Here is an 18423-nt window from a genome sequence, read left to right as displayed (position 1 = left end):
AACATATAATATGAGGTCAAACAAACAAAACAACTTTCAATTGTATTCATTTAGGCAGGCCCTTGCATTACATAGTTTAAGGTAAATCTAAAGGAAAATTGTACAAGAAAATTGAACATGTATGGTCAGCCTTAGACTTACCACACTGGATGCCATCTGACTTTTGTACAAACTTGATGATTCTGACCCATCCTTAGACTCACCACACTGGGTGCTATCTGATGATTGTTCAACTTGTTGACTCCAACCCATACTTAAAGTGGAGTTCCACCCAAAAGTGGAACTTCTGCTCATTTGATTCCTCCCCTCCTCCGGTGCCACAATTGGCACCTTTCGGGGGGGAGGGGGGACAGGATACCTGTCTTTGACAGGTATCCTTTCCCACCTACGGGAGCCTCAGGCCCAGCTATTGACGTCACGGCTGGGGCTCCCTCCTCCTCCCTCCATCTTCCCCTGTCGCCGGGCCAGTAGGAGAGAGGAGCGGGCCATGTGCAGTAGGGTTCCCGGCGTGAAGCCGAAAGGCTACATTGCTGGGTACCCCCACCTGCAATGGCGGCGGCAGCACCCGACAGATGATGGAAACATCAGCTGCGGTGCCGACATCGCTGGACTCCAGGACAGGTAAGTGTGCTATTATTAAAAGCCAGCAGCTGCAGTATGTGTAGCTACTGGTTTCTAATTTTTTAATTTTTTTGGGGCGGACCTCCGCTTTAAACTCACCACAATGAGTGCTATCTGATGCTTGTCCAATTTGATGACTCTGAGCCTTTCTTAGACTCACCACACTGGGTGCTATCTGATGATCGTCCAACTTGATGGTTCTGAGCCATCCTTAGACACCACACTGGGCGTCTCTGCCAGACTGCCATTAGTTTCACCGATGGGATTTTTACCTGCTCTCATTCTACCAGTTCAATACCCATTAGAGGACCTATAGAGGATCCAGTTTTGGGACCCCTATGGTATTGAGAGGGACCCATCTGTATGGTTGTAATACTCTGGGTCACTGCAACCTCACCAGATGATTACACAAGAAAGTACCATGCCTTTTGGTGCTGAACAATTTAAAATAGATTCATGTACTTCTTTTGTGTATGCTTCAGATGCAGAGCAGCCCACTGCATTGAATGGGCTGCCCTAAGTGCATGGCATGAAATTGTGCAAAATAATAAAAATACTGCTTTAACCACTTAAGGATTTTCCCCCTTAATGACCAGGCCATTTTTTGCGATATGGCACTGCGTCGCTTTAACTGACAATTGCGCGGTCGCGCAATGCTGTACCCAAACAAAATTTATGTCCTTTTTTTCCCCACAAATAGAGCTTTCTTTTGGTGGTATTTGATCACCTCTTTTTTTTAAAAGACGGTTTTTATTTTTTGCGATATAAACAAAAAAAAAACGACAATTTTGAAAAAAAAAAACAACATTTTTTACTTTTTGCTATAATAAATATCCAAAATAAAAATGTAAAAAAACGAATGTCTTTCTCCGTTTAGGCCGATATGTATTCTGCTAAATATTTTTGGTAAAAAAAAAAAAAAAATCACAATAAGCCAATGTGCTTCTACAAAATCCACATTCTATTCTTCTGCCTCTTATTCCAGTTCTTAAAAAAACATTCAAAGTCTGCAAAAAACAGGATGCAAAATGGCAAATGCGAAAGCTTTACCGCGACAGCCAGCAGATGCTGCGTTCTAAGTCTGATAACGGTAAAAAAAAAATTGTATCAGGCTTCCCGGAGATTACCCGACTTCACAAAGATCCGTATTTCATGTCTGCAGAACCAGGAACGTTCTGCACATTCATGTGAGAAATCCCTCTCCAAGAATAAACTATTTCCTATTTACTCCATTGTAAACAGAAGGTGTTTTTTCATTAAATCTAGGAGTTGCCAAATAGTTTTATACTGCTCACATCTAAAAATAAAACATAAACCGGTATTAAAGCCAAAAACAAAAATAAAATATATTGCAGCTTACCAATTCTTAGATGTGGTGGCTGCATTCGGTTTTTTTTTTTTTTCCCAAGGCTTTTTCCTTTGTTTAAACAAGTAGCAGTGCACCCCCTAATAACCCCAACCCCCTGCACAACTTCCTTGACATGTTTCCTGGGACCCCTCCTCTGCTTTTGGACCCATACAGGATAAAAATAAAGTTTAATGAAAAAAAAAGCGTAAAAAAAATTAAAGCTTCACAAAAAAAAGTAAAAAAATTTGGAGTCCACCCTGCCCCCATGTATACATGACTACAAATGTAAACATGCGTGTCGAGGTCACCTTCGTACAACTACGTTGATTGTACTATATGTGTTACATGTTGTCGCATACACAGGATTGAGAGTAATAATTCTAGAGCCATTATTATCAGTTACTTCTAAACTGATGACCTGCAGGCTGCAGGGCATTTTAGCCACTTGCCTACTGGGTACTTTTACCCCCTTCCTGCCCAGGCCAATTTTCAGCTTTCAGCGCTGTCACATTTTGAATGACAATTGCGTGTTCAGGCAACACTGTACCCAAAATGTTTATCATTTTTTTTCACACAAATAGAGCTTTCCTTGGGTTGTATTTAATCACCACTGGGTTTTTAATTTTTTGCTAAATAAACAAATAAATACAGAGAAATTTGGAAAAAAACAAAAACGTTTTCATAGTTTGTTATAAGATTTTACAAACAGGTAATTTTTCTCCTTCACTGATGTGCGCTGATGAGACAGCACTGATGGGCATTGATAGGTTGCACTGATAGGCAGCACTGATACGAACTGATAGGCGGCACTGATGGGTGCTGATAGGAAGCACTGATAGGGGACACTGATGAGGAAGTACTGACAGGCACTGATTGGCAGAGCTGGTGGGCACTGATTGGCAGCACTGGTGGGCACTGTTGAGAACGCACTGATAATCAGGACACTGGCTTGCAGTCTCCACTCTAATTCATCCCAAAGTGTTCTATCAAGTTGAGGTCAGGATTCTGTGCAGGCCAGGCAAGTTCCTCCACCCCAAACTCGCTCATCCATGTCTTTATGGACCTTGCTTTGTATACTGGTCCGAATCATTTGGTGGAGGGGGGATTATGGTGTGGGGGTTGTCTTTCAGGGGTTGGGCTTGACCTGTTAGTTCCAGTGAAGGGAACTCCAATGGTGCGTACACGCGATCGGATTTTCCGAGAACAAATGTTCGATGGGAGCTCGTTGTCGGAAATTTCGACCGTGTGTAGGCTCCATCGGACATTTTTTGTCGGAATTTCCGACAACAAAAATTTGAGAGCTGGTTCTCAAATTTTCCGACAACAAAATCCGATCATGTGTACACAATTCCACGCATGCTCGGAATCAAGCAGAAGAGCCGCACTGGTTATTGAACTTCATTTTCCTCGGCTCATCGTACGTGTTGTACCTCAGCGCGTTCTTGACGATCGGAATTTCCGACAACATTTGTGGGACCGTGTGAATGCAAGACAAGCTTGAGCCAACATCCGTCGAAAAAAATCCCAGGATTTCGTTGTCGGAATGTCCGATCGTGTGTGCGCAGCCTTAAGGTGTCAGCATACCAAGACATTTTGGACAATTTCATGCTCCCAATTTTTTGGGAACAGTTTGGGGATTGTCCCTTCCTGTTTCAACATGACTGCGCACCAGTGCACAAAGCAAGGTCCAAAAAGACATGGATGAGCGAGTTTGGGGTGGAGGAACTTGACTGGCCTGCACTGACCTCAACCCTATAGAACACCTTTGGGATAAATTCGAGCAGAGACTGTGAGTCAAGCCTTCTCGTCAATGCCTGACCTCACAGATGCACTTCTGGAAGAATGGTCAAACATTCCCATAGACACACTTCTAAACCTTGTGGACAGCCTTCCCAGAAGAGTTGAAGCTGTTATAGCTGCAAAGGGTGGGCCAACTCAATATTGGACCCTATGGACTAAGACTGGGATGCCATTAAAGTTCATGTGTGTGTAAAAGCAGGCATCTCAATATGGTCTGCCCTAATAAGTAGTAACTGCTCTTCCTTATATTTAATTGTTTTAGGTATGCCTGGAGCACATTATGCCCCAGCATCTGATCTCTGCCTTCATGGTGGGACCAGAGAGCCCCCCCACACACACACACACACACACATTGGTGAACATAACACCAGACAGTATATTGTCTCCTGGAAGCCAGCACTCCAATGCAGCACATATGTCACACGAGCACCCATAATTATTCCCATGCATTAACATATATCTGTCATGTACAGATTCATCTGTCACAGTGACTGAAATATTATTTAACTCACCTGTCAATCAATGGCTGACTTCTGACTGCTGAAAAAATTATAATTAGATCAAAAATCTTGAATATCTCGAATTTCTGTCACTTTGAAATCTTTATTTCAAACCCCCCATGTAGTGAAATCAACTGCAATGAATAAATTAGGCTATTTAAACGGAAAATGTGGAGTAACTATTTTAGTCCCGAAATGGCTCAATCTAAGATGAAATTAAGTTTTTTTCTTATTTAAGCTTCAAGTGAGAATTCTCTCAAAATGAAAACAGAAAGAAACTTTTACAGCCAACATTGGTCAATGACATCATTCATGATCCCTAACTCCTTTGTTTACATTCAACTGACTGTGCGGGAAATGTAATTTGTTATGAGGAGTCTGTCGGGATTGGACACATTGATGGGTTGTAAAGTATGTCCTTTTCAAGTGACTGCAATGCCATTTCCTGAACACCACCAGTAACATGCAGCAAACTATTTCTTGTGTGGACATTCCTTCCTTGGAGGGAAAAGGTCTATGGGCAGGAATGTTGTGTGAGGTCCTATGGTCCACGAAGCAGGGCACCATATGGCTGAGGGTTTATCCTCAGCAGGAGGGTCAGTTTTCTGGCAGGGCTGGAGCGTGGATAGGGAGTTGTGCTTTGGCGTCAAATTCAGCCAACCACAAAGCCCCTCTTACAAACTCATGCGACCATGTAGGCACAAAGTGATTGAAGCCGAGGCCCGCAGAGGGAACCTTGTCAGCATATCAGAACCAGATTAATTCAACCAGCAGAGTCCCAAGACCTCCACAGTGTTTGTCCCGACATTTCATCGCATACAGGATCCCTTTATGAGAGAGAAAATAAAAGAATGCTCAGACTAGAGGACTTATGTTTCAACAAGGATATCTTTACTAATTAAATTGTTTCCATTATCAGTATTCAATGCTTTTCCATCACAGGCAAAGTCTCTTTATATATGGCTCCACTAGGAGAAGCTCAGTGCCCATCAAAGTGGGTACAAATGCCTTCTATGGTCCCATTGCTGTATTTGGTATATCTAAATACTTGATCCCAGAAAACCCCTGCTTCCCGGAAAGGGATCATTCATACCACGATGCAGCAGGTGTCGCTTCCCAGAGAATGGTAACAAAGTCACAATGTAGCAGTCTGATCTCTGGGGGGGGGGACTGAGGAAATGCTTGCTCCAGCTTGCACCAGATTGATGACATCATCTGGGGCTAGACAAAGCTCCTGGACTGGAGCTCAAGGCTTTTTAATGATAAAAGGCTTGTTTTGTGAGAATTATCCTGTTGTTGTGTAATGTGACCTGTCAGGAGATATTTCAGACCATTTGAATTATATTTTTTTCAAGCAAATGGGCAATGTCCTTTTCATCAAGATGGGTTATGGTCTGGGCAATGTCAGAAGAACCCTTCCCAATCTGTAGCACTCAAGTCCAGAGGACTGGGATGCTGGAACATGAATGAATGATCTTTCCTGGCAGCAGTTCAGCTTTAAACCATTTGTGATGCGGTTTGGATGTGTTATCGTGTGCCTTCCAGGTGTTTTTACGCATGTTTTACATACATTTTCGATACCCTTATACAACCTGTATCAAATTCTTCCTTGTCACTTCACTAGTCATGAGATTTAAATAATGTATGTAAAGCACATGTGTTTCCAGGCATAATACAAGGTTTCATGTATTCCAACCCTGGCTTAAAACTCCTATAAAATGCAACATGCAACCCGGAAAAAATTGTGGTATTGAGCAGTTTATTATACTCATGTGGTAGGTGCTTTTCCAATGAGTTGCGCCAGTCCAAACTGTATTTTATGTCATGGCAGCCCACTTTTATTATAGGGGCAGGGAGGTCAAGCTATGACCCCTGCTCATGGATTCCAAAAGAGAGGAGACCCTGCATACTGGCATAGAAGAAAGAAGGTGAACAAATGAATCACTGTCACTCAAGAGGGACAAGGAGGTCAAGCCATCGTCTCTTTTTTTTAATTCCATAATAGAAAAGGTGCTAGGTACTGGCCTTGAAGAATGATAAGGCCATATTATCTTTAAGGACAAAGCAAAAAAGTTTCAAAGAAATAGGTTCTTTCCAGTTTAAGCAGCTTTCGAGCGCTGCTTAAGCTGGAAAGAACCTGTTTCTTTGGAACTTTTTTTGCTTTCTCCTTAATGTTATATTTGATTATAGCAGCTGCTTAGTTTAATTTACTTCTTATCTTGAGCACTGGATAAGTGACCCTGTTTGCTTCTACTTATTGTACATAGGCCATATTATCTGTTCAAAGATTCCAGAAGATAAGAGGTTGTAAGCACTGGCTAGGGCAGGAGATGAGACACTATCATCTTAAAGGGACCAGGACGTCAAGCCATGTCCTTTGTTAATGGATACCGGAAGATAAGGGCAGTTGGTCAAACCATCTCCTCTGTTAAATGATTAGATAATAGAAGGGGTGCTAGGTGCTGGCATTGGAGAAGAGTGGTCAAGCCATAGCCACTATTCATAATTTCCAGAAGATAAAAGGCTGTAAGTACTGGCAGGAGGATGAATCACCTTTTTTAGAAGGGGCAGGGTGATTAAGCCATGTACTTTATTAATGGATGCTGTAAGACAAGGGCAGTTGGTCAATGTGACGAATGGCCTGGCACCCCGCCTGGATGCCTCCGCCAAGATACAGCTTCCTCCACTCTAGAACCAGGAACCAGGTATTATAGCTGAGAATTGCCCCCAAGAACTAGACGACACTAGCTTGGGTGCAAACTGGAACTCTTTATTGAAAACTCACACAGAATTTATACAACACAAGATCAGATAAGAGCTTGATCACATTATCCTAAACAATGTAAACTTTAAACAGTAATATCTTCAGTACATCTAACAGTACATCTAATGAACAGTTAGCATAAACATAAACATCCCACAATGGTTCGGTGATGAGATAAAGTGGACACAATATTAATCACATTTCCAAGAGGATTAGCAGAAAGACAGAAACAATAGGTGACTCAATTAACAATGGGAATTCACACTAGGAGGCACACAATGAGGGAATTATACAATGAGAGAAAGACAACTTAAACAGGTTTACACAAAGCAGCAGGAGACACCAGCATCAGGTTATTTGAACTGATTATAATCTTCTGCTGTGAGTCTCTAAGTCTAGGAGGGGGTTGAAGCTATCAAGACTGGCTTGGGCTGCTGATTCCATATCCCAACAAAACACAGAAGCCCCAAATCTGTATCCAGGTCCTAGGTTCCCAGAGTCTATGTGTTTTGGGGAGACATGGACCTGAATCTGAAGCAAACCCACTCCCCCAGGCATGGAAAGAAGAAAGAAATGGCTGCACATCCAGAACTTCTGATTGCCTTTTAACACCAAAGACACCAAACTGTGGTCACGTAGATGCGTTTCACACATACATCTTGTGCTTTGGTAATGATTAAGCACAGGATGTATGTGTGAAATGCGTCTACGTGACCACAGTTTGGTGTTATCTTTGTGAAACAAAATATCTTTGTGAAACAAAATAAAAGGCAATCGGGGCTAGCACTCTGCAAGATACTCCAATCAGCCCTATCTTTATACACCTGGAGCAGCAGTTCTTTTTCTTGTACACTCCCCCAGGCACACAACTCCCAAAGAATAGAGCCCCCCTCCAAAACCAGGGCCCTTAGTCAGTAGGTTGGAGGCTACACTGTAGTTCCCCCCCAGAAGTTCATGTCCCAGTTAGGTCTGTCACTGTCAAGCCATCTCTCCTGTTACGTGATTCCATAATAGAAGAGGTGCTAGGTACTGACATTAGAGATGGATGGTCAAGCCATAACCTGTTCATGGATTCCAGAAGATAAGAGGCTGTAAGTACTAGCATAAGGCAGGAGGATGAATCACTGTTATCTGAAGGGGACAGGGTGGTCAAGCCATGTCCTTTGTTAATGGATGTCAGAAGAAAAAGGGCAGTTGGTCTCTGGTCTCTGGTAAGTGATTCCATAATAGAAGCGGTACTAGGTACTGGTATTGGGGAAGAGTGGTCAAGCCATATCTTCTGTTCAAAGATTCCAAAAGATAAGAGGCTGTAAGAACTGGCATGGGGTAGGAGGATGAAGCACTATCATCTGAAATGGACAGGGAGGTTGGCCAAGCCATGTTCTTTCTTAATGCATGCCAGAAGACATATTGACCTTGTCATTTCCTCTGTTCATTAATGCTCGAGGAGAAAATACACTAAGTCCTGGTATAAAGCAAGGGAAGGATTTGCTGTCACCTGAAGGTGCAGGATGGTGAAGCCATGTGATGTCACCCATTTACAGATGTCAGAGAAAAGTAGGCACACAAGCTTGAATATTCACCCACAATAGAGGAATAATGAATATGTCACCCCAGGCTGTGTTTGGATAGGAAAACACACAGTTTTGTTATGTTTTGTTCAGATTCCTATCATTAAATGGACATGCATACTTCAGCTAGTAAATATTTCAACTGAGCTGACCTAAGATACATACATTTAAGTGGACTGCTGTGCTTTTGGCTGCTGGGGCTGCCTTTGAACTCCGGTCCAACTTTGCAAAAGGCTCTTCACCTTCTTGACTCTCATACAGTAGGTGGTCACAGCTAAAAACTAAACATATTACGTTCCTGTGTTTAGACAGGACTGGAGGGTTCCGTAAACTGGTTTGACTTTGAACCTTGTCAGTTGGGGGACTGTGCTCCGCTTTCCATTTGCTGGATTTTTGAAAGTTTTCAAAGAAAGAACGTTAGCATGCCGGGAATGTCAGAGCTTCCAGATGAAAAGGTAGGACAATGTCAGGGATCTCTGCAAATACTGAGCAAACAGCAATAATGAAATGTTCACAATCGAAGACAGCTCAGCATGTTGGAGACTAACTGGTGGGGAGCAGACTTTGGTAAGGCCTCTCCCGATGTGCTGTTTCCAAAGTTTTCTTCTTTCTATATAAAGATATACAAAATGAAAAAAGAAGTCTGTCAAGGTCATTCAGATGTTTATTGGTTGACAGCTGGATGTGGAGCCGATTCATTATCTCTCATATTTGTATGTTCCTTAAAATGTGTCTAAACCCAAGAATGGAAATGTAATGTACTGCAATTTACCAGTCCTTTGATTGGAAACTGAAGTGGCTGCATTAGTTTCACATGCTGGGCTGTATGTAATTTATGTGCCCTAACAACCACTTGGGGGGGCACCCACTCTCTTTACACAATTACTGCCTTGGCAAAGATTGGGGAGGAGCAAATGAGAGTAATAGGGCAGTGGTTCTCAACTCCCTCCTTCAAGGCCTTCAGTCAGCTGCAGATCCCTTAACCTCTCACAGTGCCTCCCTGCCCCTATAGTGCACCCCATCCACCCATAGTGATTCACAGTGCCCCTCCACCTTCCGCAGTGCCCCCAGACCCTTGAGAGCCTTCAGCACCTACAATGCCCCCAATCTCCCATTGTACTACCCAGTGCACTGCAGTGTCACCAGCTTGCTGCAGAGCCTCCAGCCCCTCCATAGTACCCCCAACCTCCAAGAGTGTTTTCAAGGACCATACAGTCTCCCACAGTGCCCCTGCAAAGCCCTAAGCCTCCTGAAAAAACCCCATCCTCCAAAGTGGCCCCCAATTCCCTCCAGAAATCTCATCCCTTATAGGGCTACCAAGTACAGTGGTACTCAACCACTGAGAGTTGGCCTCCCTCCTTCCAAGCCTTCAGCCAGCTGCAGATCCCCTAACCTCCCACAGTGCCTTCAGTTATCTGCAGTTCCCTTAACCTCCCACAGTGCCTACCTGCCCCTATAGTGCCCCCCCCCATAGTGATTCACAATGCCCCTCAACCTCCCGCAGTGCCCCAGACCCTTGAAAACCTTGAGCACCTACAGTGCCCCCCAACATCCCATCCCATAGTGCCTACAGTGTCCCCCAATCTCATATTGCACCCTTGCAGTGTCCCCAGCTTGCTGTAGAGCCTCCAGCCCTTCCATAGTGCTCCCAACCTCCAAGAGTGTTTTCCAGGACCCTACAATCTCCCACAGTGCCCATGCTAAGCCCCCAGCCTCCTGAAGAAACCTCATCCCCCATATTTGCCCCCAATTCTCTCTAGAAACCTCATCCCCTATAGGACTACCAAGTCTGCTACAGAATCCCCAACCCCCTACAGTGACACCCAGCCTTATCCAGAGCCTTCTATCATTTCAATATATATTTTGTAGTCCCATGCTGTTAGTATGTGAGAATAAACGTTTTTTTTACTGTTGTGGTATGGAAAGTTTTGGAAGAGTTTACTGGGCCCTGGTTTCAATACAATTGAGAACCACTGCCATAGGGTGTCACCCCAAATCTACTCGGGCTACTGATATCATATCCAAGATGGCAGCACCCAGCAGAAGTCCCTGGGCTTTCAGATGTAGCACCCTCTAGTGTGCTAGGTGTGAAAGATGGGTTTTTTGTCACTGCAGGCAAATTTATGCAGGCTTGGCTGTTTTGTTTCCTGGGTTGGCAGAAATCCAGGGACAGCTGGATGACTCACAGGCAGCATCACTAAGACCTACTTATTTACAGAACGTGCTGGAACCTTCTGGTAAGATAGGAGGAGAGGTGAGGTGGAGCTGCCTGGAGTATTCTGAGGGCCCTGACCATTCCGCAACTCGGATTGGCAGGGGACAGGCCTCCTCAAATACTCAAGGTCAGCCCAGCTGGGGAGGAGTTGTTTGGGTGGAAGCTAGAGATGGAGTGTTAGGCTATCGTGGCTTTTAAGGGAGCTCCCCAGTCTGGGGGGGGGGGGTGACCTTGTGCCTTGGCTCAGATGCAGACGGGACCTTCCTACAACCAACGGAGGTGTCCTGGACAGGAGACAAGGAGAGGACAGCATGAGAACAATGCCAGGCAAGTCTCCAGGAGGAACAACAAGTTGCAGCCAAGAGTGTTGGTGAGTGACACACAGTCAGGAGGACTGGGAGGCACGCCCGAGAGGACTGGGAGCAAGCAGTCTGGGATGGGTGCAGAGCCAGTAAGGAGGACTGTGGTGGCACGGGCAGTGGAAAGAGGCAGCTGCAGCCAGGAGGGCTGGCAGGGCCTGAAGAGGTGATGCTGGGATCAGTAGCCCCGTGGGACAGCTAGCACTAGGATTTCCATTTTTGCTACACCATAGGGGCCCGCTGTCCCTGCCTGCAAAGGGCATTTTGCTTTGGGCCTGGCTGAACCAGTGTCAGGGCTGCTGTTCAGTGCTAGTTGGTCCCGGGGAGTGATAGTCTGCAATCATGTGAATGTGCTGGAGGAAGACAGGAAGTTGTATATACAGGAGGTGTACATAGTTCTCAGTCCCTATATTGATTTTACAATCAAGTGGGCATCCCATATCTACCCTATCCTCATCCAAGTTTCAATCCCCTCAATAAAATAACAGAAAAACAAAGTATAAGGACCATTTCTTGACCACTGTATGTCTGAAGATTTGTGCGCCTGGCTTTGCAGGGTGAGAGACGGACCACAAATACCAGCAGCTCCTACGGGGGTACCGCTACACAGATGTCTACACAAAGGAGACTTTTACAGGTAAATAACACACATAAAAAATGTAAGATGCATGTAGAGAGATTTTTGTCGGTCTGGCAATGGGGTCTTTTTAATGTAAATCATGATATATAGCGATCTGCCATATTGAAAATTTTTATTGAATACGTCTCTATACTTTTTCACAGCCGAGTGCTTTCCCAAATGTGATTCCTGTTCAGGGAATGAACAAACCACTGCGCTTTTTCCCGAGCCGGCAACCCCACATAGACGTGCATTTAAACATGGCTAAGCCTGCGCTCTCCCTGACCGGACGACCACATCAATTATATATCTCTGGATGAGCCCGCGCAAGGCTGCAGCACCTGTTTGATCTCCTCTGTAGTAGTGAAAGCAGCTGAAAAACAGTACGTATCTATAATTCAGTTGTTGATCCAAGCAGAGGTATCCCGACTTGTAAATAATCCAATATTTTTTTTTCCAAGAACAGCAGCCCCGCCGTCATTTTCATATTCTCTTTGGCAAATGAAGACGCCGCTGGAACGATGTTAATCTCATCTCCCGGAGGGGCCATCAATCCGCTCAGGATTTCTATCTGAGGACCGTCGGCGCAGTTAATAAATGATTTAAATCGATCAATGCCTCCCGGGCTTCGCTGGATGCGCAGAGCCGCAGACAAAGAGAACCAGTCATGTAACATTGATACTGATGAATAGGGATGAGCGGAGTGCGTTAGCTGATACTAATTTCACATCGATTTTGCTAAGGACAAATATTTGCCAAAGTTGGAAATTTTCAGTTTCGCTCATTGAGCTGCTTAAGCGAAATATGCTTTAAAAAACTTTTTAAAGTGATCTACAATCTTTTTTCCCTTTATTTAGAGGGCGTGTTTTTTTTTTTCTTGTCTAGGGTTGAGCATCTTTATAGTTTAGCTTATTTAAAGTGGGGTTCCACCCAAAAAAAAAAACTACATGAAAAATCCTAAAAAAAAATACAAAAAAACATTTGGATATTTTTTTTTTTTTACTCACCTCTAAATGCCTGTTGCTAGGGGGTCCCTCGTAGTCTGCCTCTTTCAGTGCCTGGGCTGGTGACATCACTTCCGTCTTGGCACAGGAAGGGCTCAGCTCTGCTCCCTCCCTCCTGTCAATCATCTGGGACCCAGGTGACTGAGCGGCCAATCACGGCGCGCGGCGCCGCTCGCGCATGCGCAGTGGGTGATAGGCTGTGAAGCCACAACCCTGTGCCCACAGTTGCAATGCCGGCACCGCTGAACGGAGGGGGAGACGAGCGGGGCTTCAATCCCCCGCATCGCTGGACCCTGGGACAGGTAAGTGTCCAATTAAAAGTCAGCAGCTGCAGTATTTGTAGCTTTTAATTTTTTTTTTTTTTTGACTGGCCCTCCTCTTTAAGGGAGTTTTTTTTTTTTTTTTTTGCATTTTTTGTGTGTGTATTTGTGTGCTTTTTTTCTAAAAGGAACAGTCCCAACACATGACCCATGTCACACATCTACCAAAGGCTGGACTGGCACCCCATGCTGCATCCAGCATTCCATCAAGACAGAAACCCTAGCTCCGACTTTCAAGCTGCACAAAAACCTTCTATTCAAAGTTTTATCCTCAAAAACCACAAAGGATATAAATCTACTTTGTGTGCACAAAATGCCTTTGCAAACCCAAATTTTACCTTGTAAAAGTAGCAATGCCATCATCACTGTGCTTTACATGGCCTGTTCAGAGAGCAGAGCTGTGGGTGGGCCCAGTAGGCCCCACCCATTATAGTAAACTACAGGAGGGGGCAGAGACAAGACCAAGCACCCTGCACAGGGAGACAGAGCAGCAGTGACTGGTCTTTATGACAGGAAGCAAAGTTTCACACTGGATTACTGCACAGATATGGGAGAAATACACAAAGCTCAACAAGGTTAAAGGAAGAATACAGATGACCAATGTATTTAGACAATATTTTCTTATCCCGGAGTTCAGTCTGTTCTTAACTGGCCCTGTCCTCACCAATGCATGGTGTTGCTGTATAGTTTGTGAAAGTGTGAGGCCCTGCCACTGTGGAAATGTAGCAGAATATGCCACAGCAGGGGCGTACCTACAGGGGTCACAATTGCAATCTGGACTCATGCTGGGGGGGGTGTGTACTCCTGGATAGGAGGAGCGGTGAAGGCGGCTGCATATACTTATGAAAGTCTACTTCTCCTCCTCTCCCTCCCGGAGGCATTCAGCCGCTGCAAGAGGAAAATGGAGAGATTGGTTCCTCTATATGCCGCACATGCCCCCTGCAGCATGGGGCCGGGTCGCAATTGTGACTCCTGTAGGTAAGCCCCTGCTGTGTCATATTCTCCTACATTTTCACAGTGGCAGGGCCTTGTAGTTTCTTTCTGCTTCCCCCCTGTGCTTTCTCTTGCCCCCCCCCCAACAGATCCCCTGCAGCAGATGGGGAGGGAGAAACCCAGCAGAGCTGCAGGGAATCTGTCAGGATTAAGAGCAGGTTAGGGGCCGGTAAATGTGTAATTTACTGGCCCCTTCCTTGTCTGAATGAATAGTCGGTGATCTGTGCTGATCACTGACTCTGTCTATTCACAACTGAGCAATAGTAAACTCTGTTTACTATGCTTCAGTTTGTGAATGAAAGGGAAGCTCTGTACAGAGCTGTTCCTGTGGCTGTGTCCTCCATCTCCTTTCTCTGTCCCAAAGGTGAAGCATCACAGGTCTGTTTAGACCCCTAATATCTCACCATAGCCCCAAACAGGGCTCCTAAAAGAATTCTAAAAAATAATATTATAAGCAAAATAAAATAAAATAAACTACTGACACCAGTGGTGGAGCTACCACTTGAGACCGGGCCCTTACGTTTTGTCACCAGGCTCAGAGGGGTCAGGGGGCCCTTTATGGTTTCTTGCACCAGGACCCTGAAGGTTCTAGTTACACCACAGTGACACAGAATTAGTATTAAGGGTTAATGAAGTTTCAGACTATTGTTTCTGAGTGGAGAAAGCTGTGTTTTTTGTTTTCTTCATTCCTGGATCGGGGCCTGAAGCTTAAAGGTTCCAAAGTGTATTGGGTTGGACAGAACCTTCAATCCTGTGTCCTGATTTTGCCAGGTGCCTTCAGCCTGTCTGAGTACACAGGTGTGTGGGGTCGTTATATACTCAAACCTGAGGATAGCTTAGTGCTCCAAGTCTGGAGACAGAAGGTCTCACCCAGGGCCGTTTTTAAGGCAGGGCAAAAGGGGAAGCTGCCCTGGGCTCTGTCATTGTTGTGGGGCCCAAAGCAGCTGCCTCATACTTGCCAACTATCCTGGTTTAAATTCCCTTGTCCCTTGAGGTTTTAGTCCTGTGCCGTGTCCCAATATCTCAGTGTGAAGTGCTGCTACTAATGCTGCCCAGCTCTGCCCTATTGTTGTATAAAGATGACTCACCTGCAGACCTTCTGTTTACATGTAAATTACCAGCATTCATATGTAAATAGCAACAGAATTCATATGTAAATAGAGGCGGCCGGCGGCATTGATATGTATATCATGCCCCCCTGAGGTCATATCCACTATAATCTCTAGCAACCAATCAACAAGCAGAAATCATGTGCTGTAACCTCTAGCAACTAATCAGTGAGCCGTAATGTGTGCTGTAACCTCTAGCAACCAGTCAGTGAGCGGTAATGATACACTGTAACCTCTGGCAACCAATCGCAATAGCTGCCTGATCTGATTCAGTAAACTGATTTTGAGTCTAGCTGCTATTTATTGTATGTCACAGAGCAGGTGGAGAGTGAAACTGCATGGGGGGGGGCCCCAAGAAAAGTTTTGCCCAGGGTCCAATCACTATTAAAGACGGCCCTGGTCTCACCCAGGGATTAGAGGGGCCCCGGCCATGAGTCGGGGGACAGAAGGTCCCACGAAAATATAAACAAAGAAAGAATTTCTCCTGCGCTTGTGAAGGCGTTGCTAGTATAGAGTGGTAGTACTTTCAAAGGGAGGGAATTAAAAGATGATCAAGCTGACCAGGGGTGGTCCGAAGAGAAAGAGGTGGAAGGCGCGTGATCTGATGCTTTGATCAAATTGATACAGTTTATTTATATACAGAAACAAATAAATGCATATAAAAAGTAGCTACATATTCATAAAAACAGGGTTACAAAATATACACAATAAAATTTTAGAAATTGGACATGCCCATGCAAGGGCAAGTGCTAAAAGGTGGCTGACGCGAACCCCTCGAAACACGCCAGCCACCTTTTAGCACTTGCCCTTGCATGGGCATGTCCAATTTCTAAAATTTTAATGTGTATATTTTGTAACCCTGTTTTTATGAATACATAGCTACTTTTTATATGCATGTATTTGTTTCTGTATATAAGTAAACTGTATCAATTTGATCAAAGCGTCAGATCACGCGCCTTCCACCTCTTTCCTTCACCTGACAGAAGGTCCCAACCAGGGGTCATAGGTGCCCCAACCAGGAGACAGGAGGTCTCATTCCAGGAGTCAGGTGGGCTCCTTTCGGGGTGTCAGAAGCACCACTATTCAGAGGCCAGGATTGGGCCATGCAGCAGTGCACTGTGACTAAAGCCTAATTGAGCCAAGTGAACCAGAGGAGCTGGGCAAGAGTGGCCCGGCATTTTCAGTTGCCTGTTCATGTTGATGTGATGTGAACTATCATTTTTGTTTGAGCATTATCCCAGTCTTTCTAACCAATCAAAGGTCATGCTTCACTATGGCAAAGCCTTAATCTTACAAGAGACAGATATAAACGACTTGTAGCTTGTTTGTTGATGCTGGAGACAACTTCAACCCCAAGAAAAGTCATAGCACATCCAGATCTCCTTTTTACCTCCTTGTGTCTTTTTTTTGGGTGGTAAGACTGGAGACACAAATAAACTGCTGGGAACAAGCTGTTTATTAAAGCGGTATTAAACCCCTAATCCCCCCCAAAAATTATATATTGCAGCTTACCAATCATTAGATGTGGTGGCTGCATCAGTTTTCTTGTTTTATGCTTGTCCCCACTGTTTTCACCTAGTTATCTGGCCAGTAACATATCTCATGTATTAGAGTGCCCCCACTCTGGGTGAAGGAGCACAGGGGGCATCTTTGGACAAAAAAATGTTTTGGCTACAGATATATTTTTTTTATTAATTTTCAAGAGGTTAAAGAGGAAATTGGATAAGTTAAGTCATTTAATATAGAGAATTATTTTAACTTTCATTCTTTTCCCATTAAAAGCCGTCTACAGAACTGCCTTATTCTGCTTTCTCAAATGGCATTTCTAAAACCGCTATGCATTTTTCTTCTGTCTCAGTGCTACTCAACAACCCCTGAAGATAGAATGAAATAGAGAAAAGCCTTGCAGAGACTTAGTAAGCGGGTTTCGAGTTGTTAACACATATTTCTATTGCATTATTTGTCACGTCTGGCTTTAGCTATTTTTGTTACTTTTATTTTTTCTTCCTTCTCAGTTTTGTTTCCCTCACGTCTTTCAAGTTCAGTAGTAGGGCGGGTTCAGATGTGAATCTGTCAGCAGGCATTGGCCCTGGGGAAGGGGGGCTTCAGAAGAAACTTCAAAGCGACGACTGCACACAGCCCCATACGGTAGTGTTGTGATTTTGCCAGAGAGGCAATAAAAAAATTGCAAATAAAAGCAATTAACCTCTCTTGTCCCGGTGATCTTTGGCTCGGAGATCAAACGGCGAGGGCCATGGCGCTCATGAAAAATGTATGCTGCTGAGTTAAAAAAGAACCCCTGGTCTAATTAAAAAAAAAAGAGATTGCTTTAAAATAAGACTGAAATTGCTAAACAAAATCAATTAACACTTAACACTTTTAATCATTTTTCTTCTATAGCAGAAAACAGCAAGTATACAGCCTTTACAAACTTTGTTGAAAAAAGACGAAAAACTCTCCCAAGCTCCGAAAACCCATCCCCACGCTCCATTTATACCTGCAAGCATGTATACAATTCAAAAGAAAGATTGCACACGGCTATGTCTGCAACTCTTTGAAACGTTATCGTTCCAAACAAGCAGAGAAGACACTCTACTCCATGATCCCACTGACGCAAAGTTTTGAGAGTGGAGTGTCCTCTCTGCTTGTTCATAAAGTTTGGGAGATTTAGGGGCATAGCGATGAGCAGTCTTTCTTTTGGATTGTGTTCACAAATTTTGTAAATGTATGTCAGGGCTGGGCTCAGCCCTTCCTTCTCTGAGCTGGCCACTCAGCTGTCGGCTAATTGCGAACTCCTATCTCTTCACAGTGACTCACCTGTTGATGATATCCTGCTCGTCAGTCCTGCCTACTTAAGCCGTCCATCCCAGATGATCTCTGCTTTCACCTTGGTCACATCTCTAGAGACGCTCTCCTGTGCTCCTGTTAAAGACATGCTTGGCTGACATTCCTTCTGGCTCCAGATCCTGCTTGCTGTTCTACTACGCTCATCTCTGGCTCCCTGATGTTTTGGTTTGTCTGACTATCCGTACCGGTTCCTGAACTCTAGCTATGTTTTGACTACGTTTACTCTGTTTACCTTTTTATTATTATTATTAAACTAGTGAGATTTAACTGTACTTCTGTCTCAGTCTGATTTATGGTTTCTGACAGTAGGCGAAGGCCATGAATTTAGAATATGCAGTCAATCCACCTGTTGG

Source organism: Aquarana catesbeiana, linkage group LG07 (genome assembly GCF_042186555.1).
Source record: "Aquarana catesbeiana isolate 2022-GZ linkage group LG07, ASM4218655v1, whole genome shotgun sequence".
Taxonomy (NCBI): Eukaryota; Metazoa; Chordata; class Amphibia; order Anura; family Ranidae; genus Aquarana; species Aquarana catesbeiana.
The sequence above is the reverse complement of the archived record's forward strand: the minus strand, read 5'-3'. Positions refer to the sequence as shown.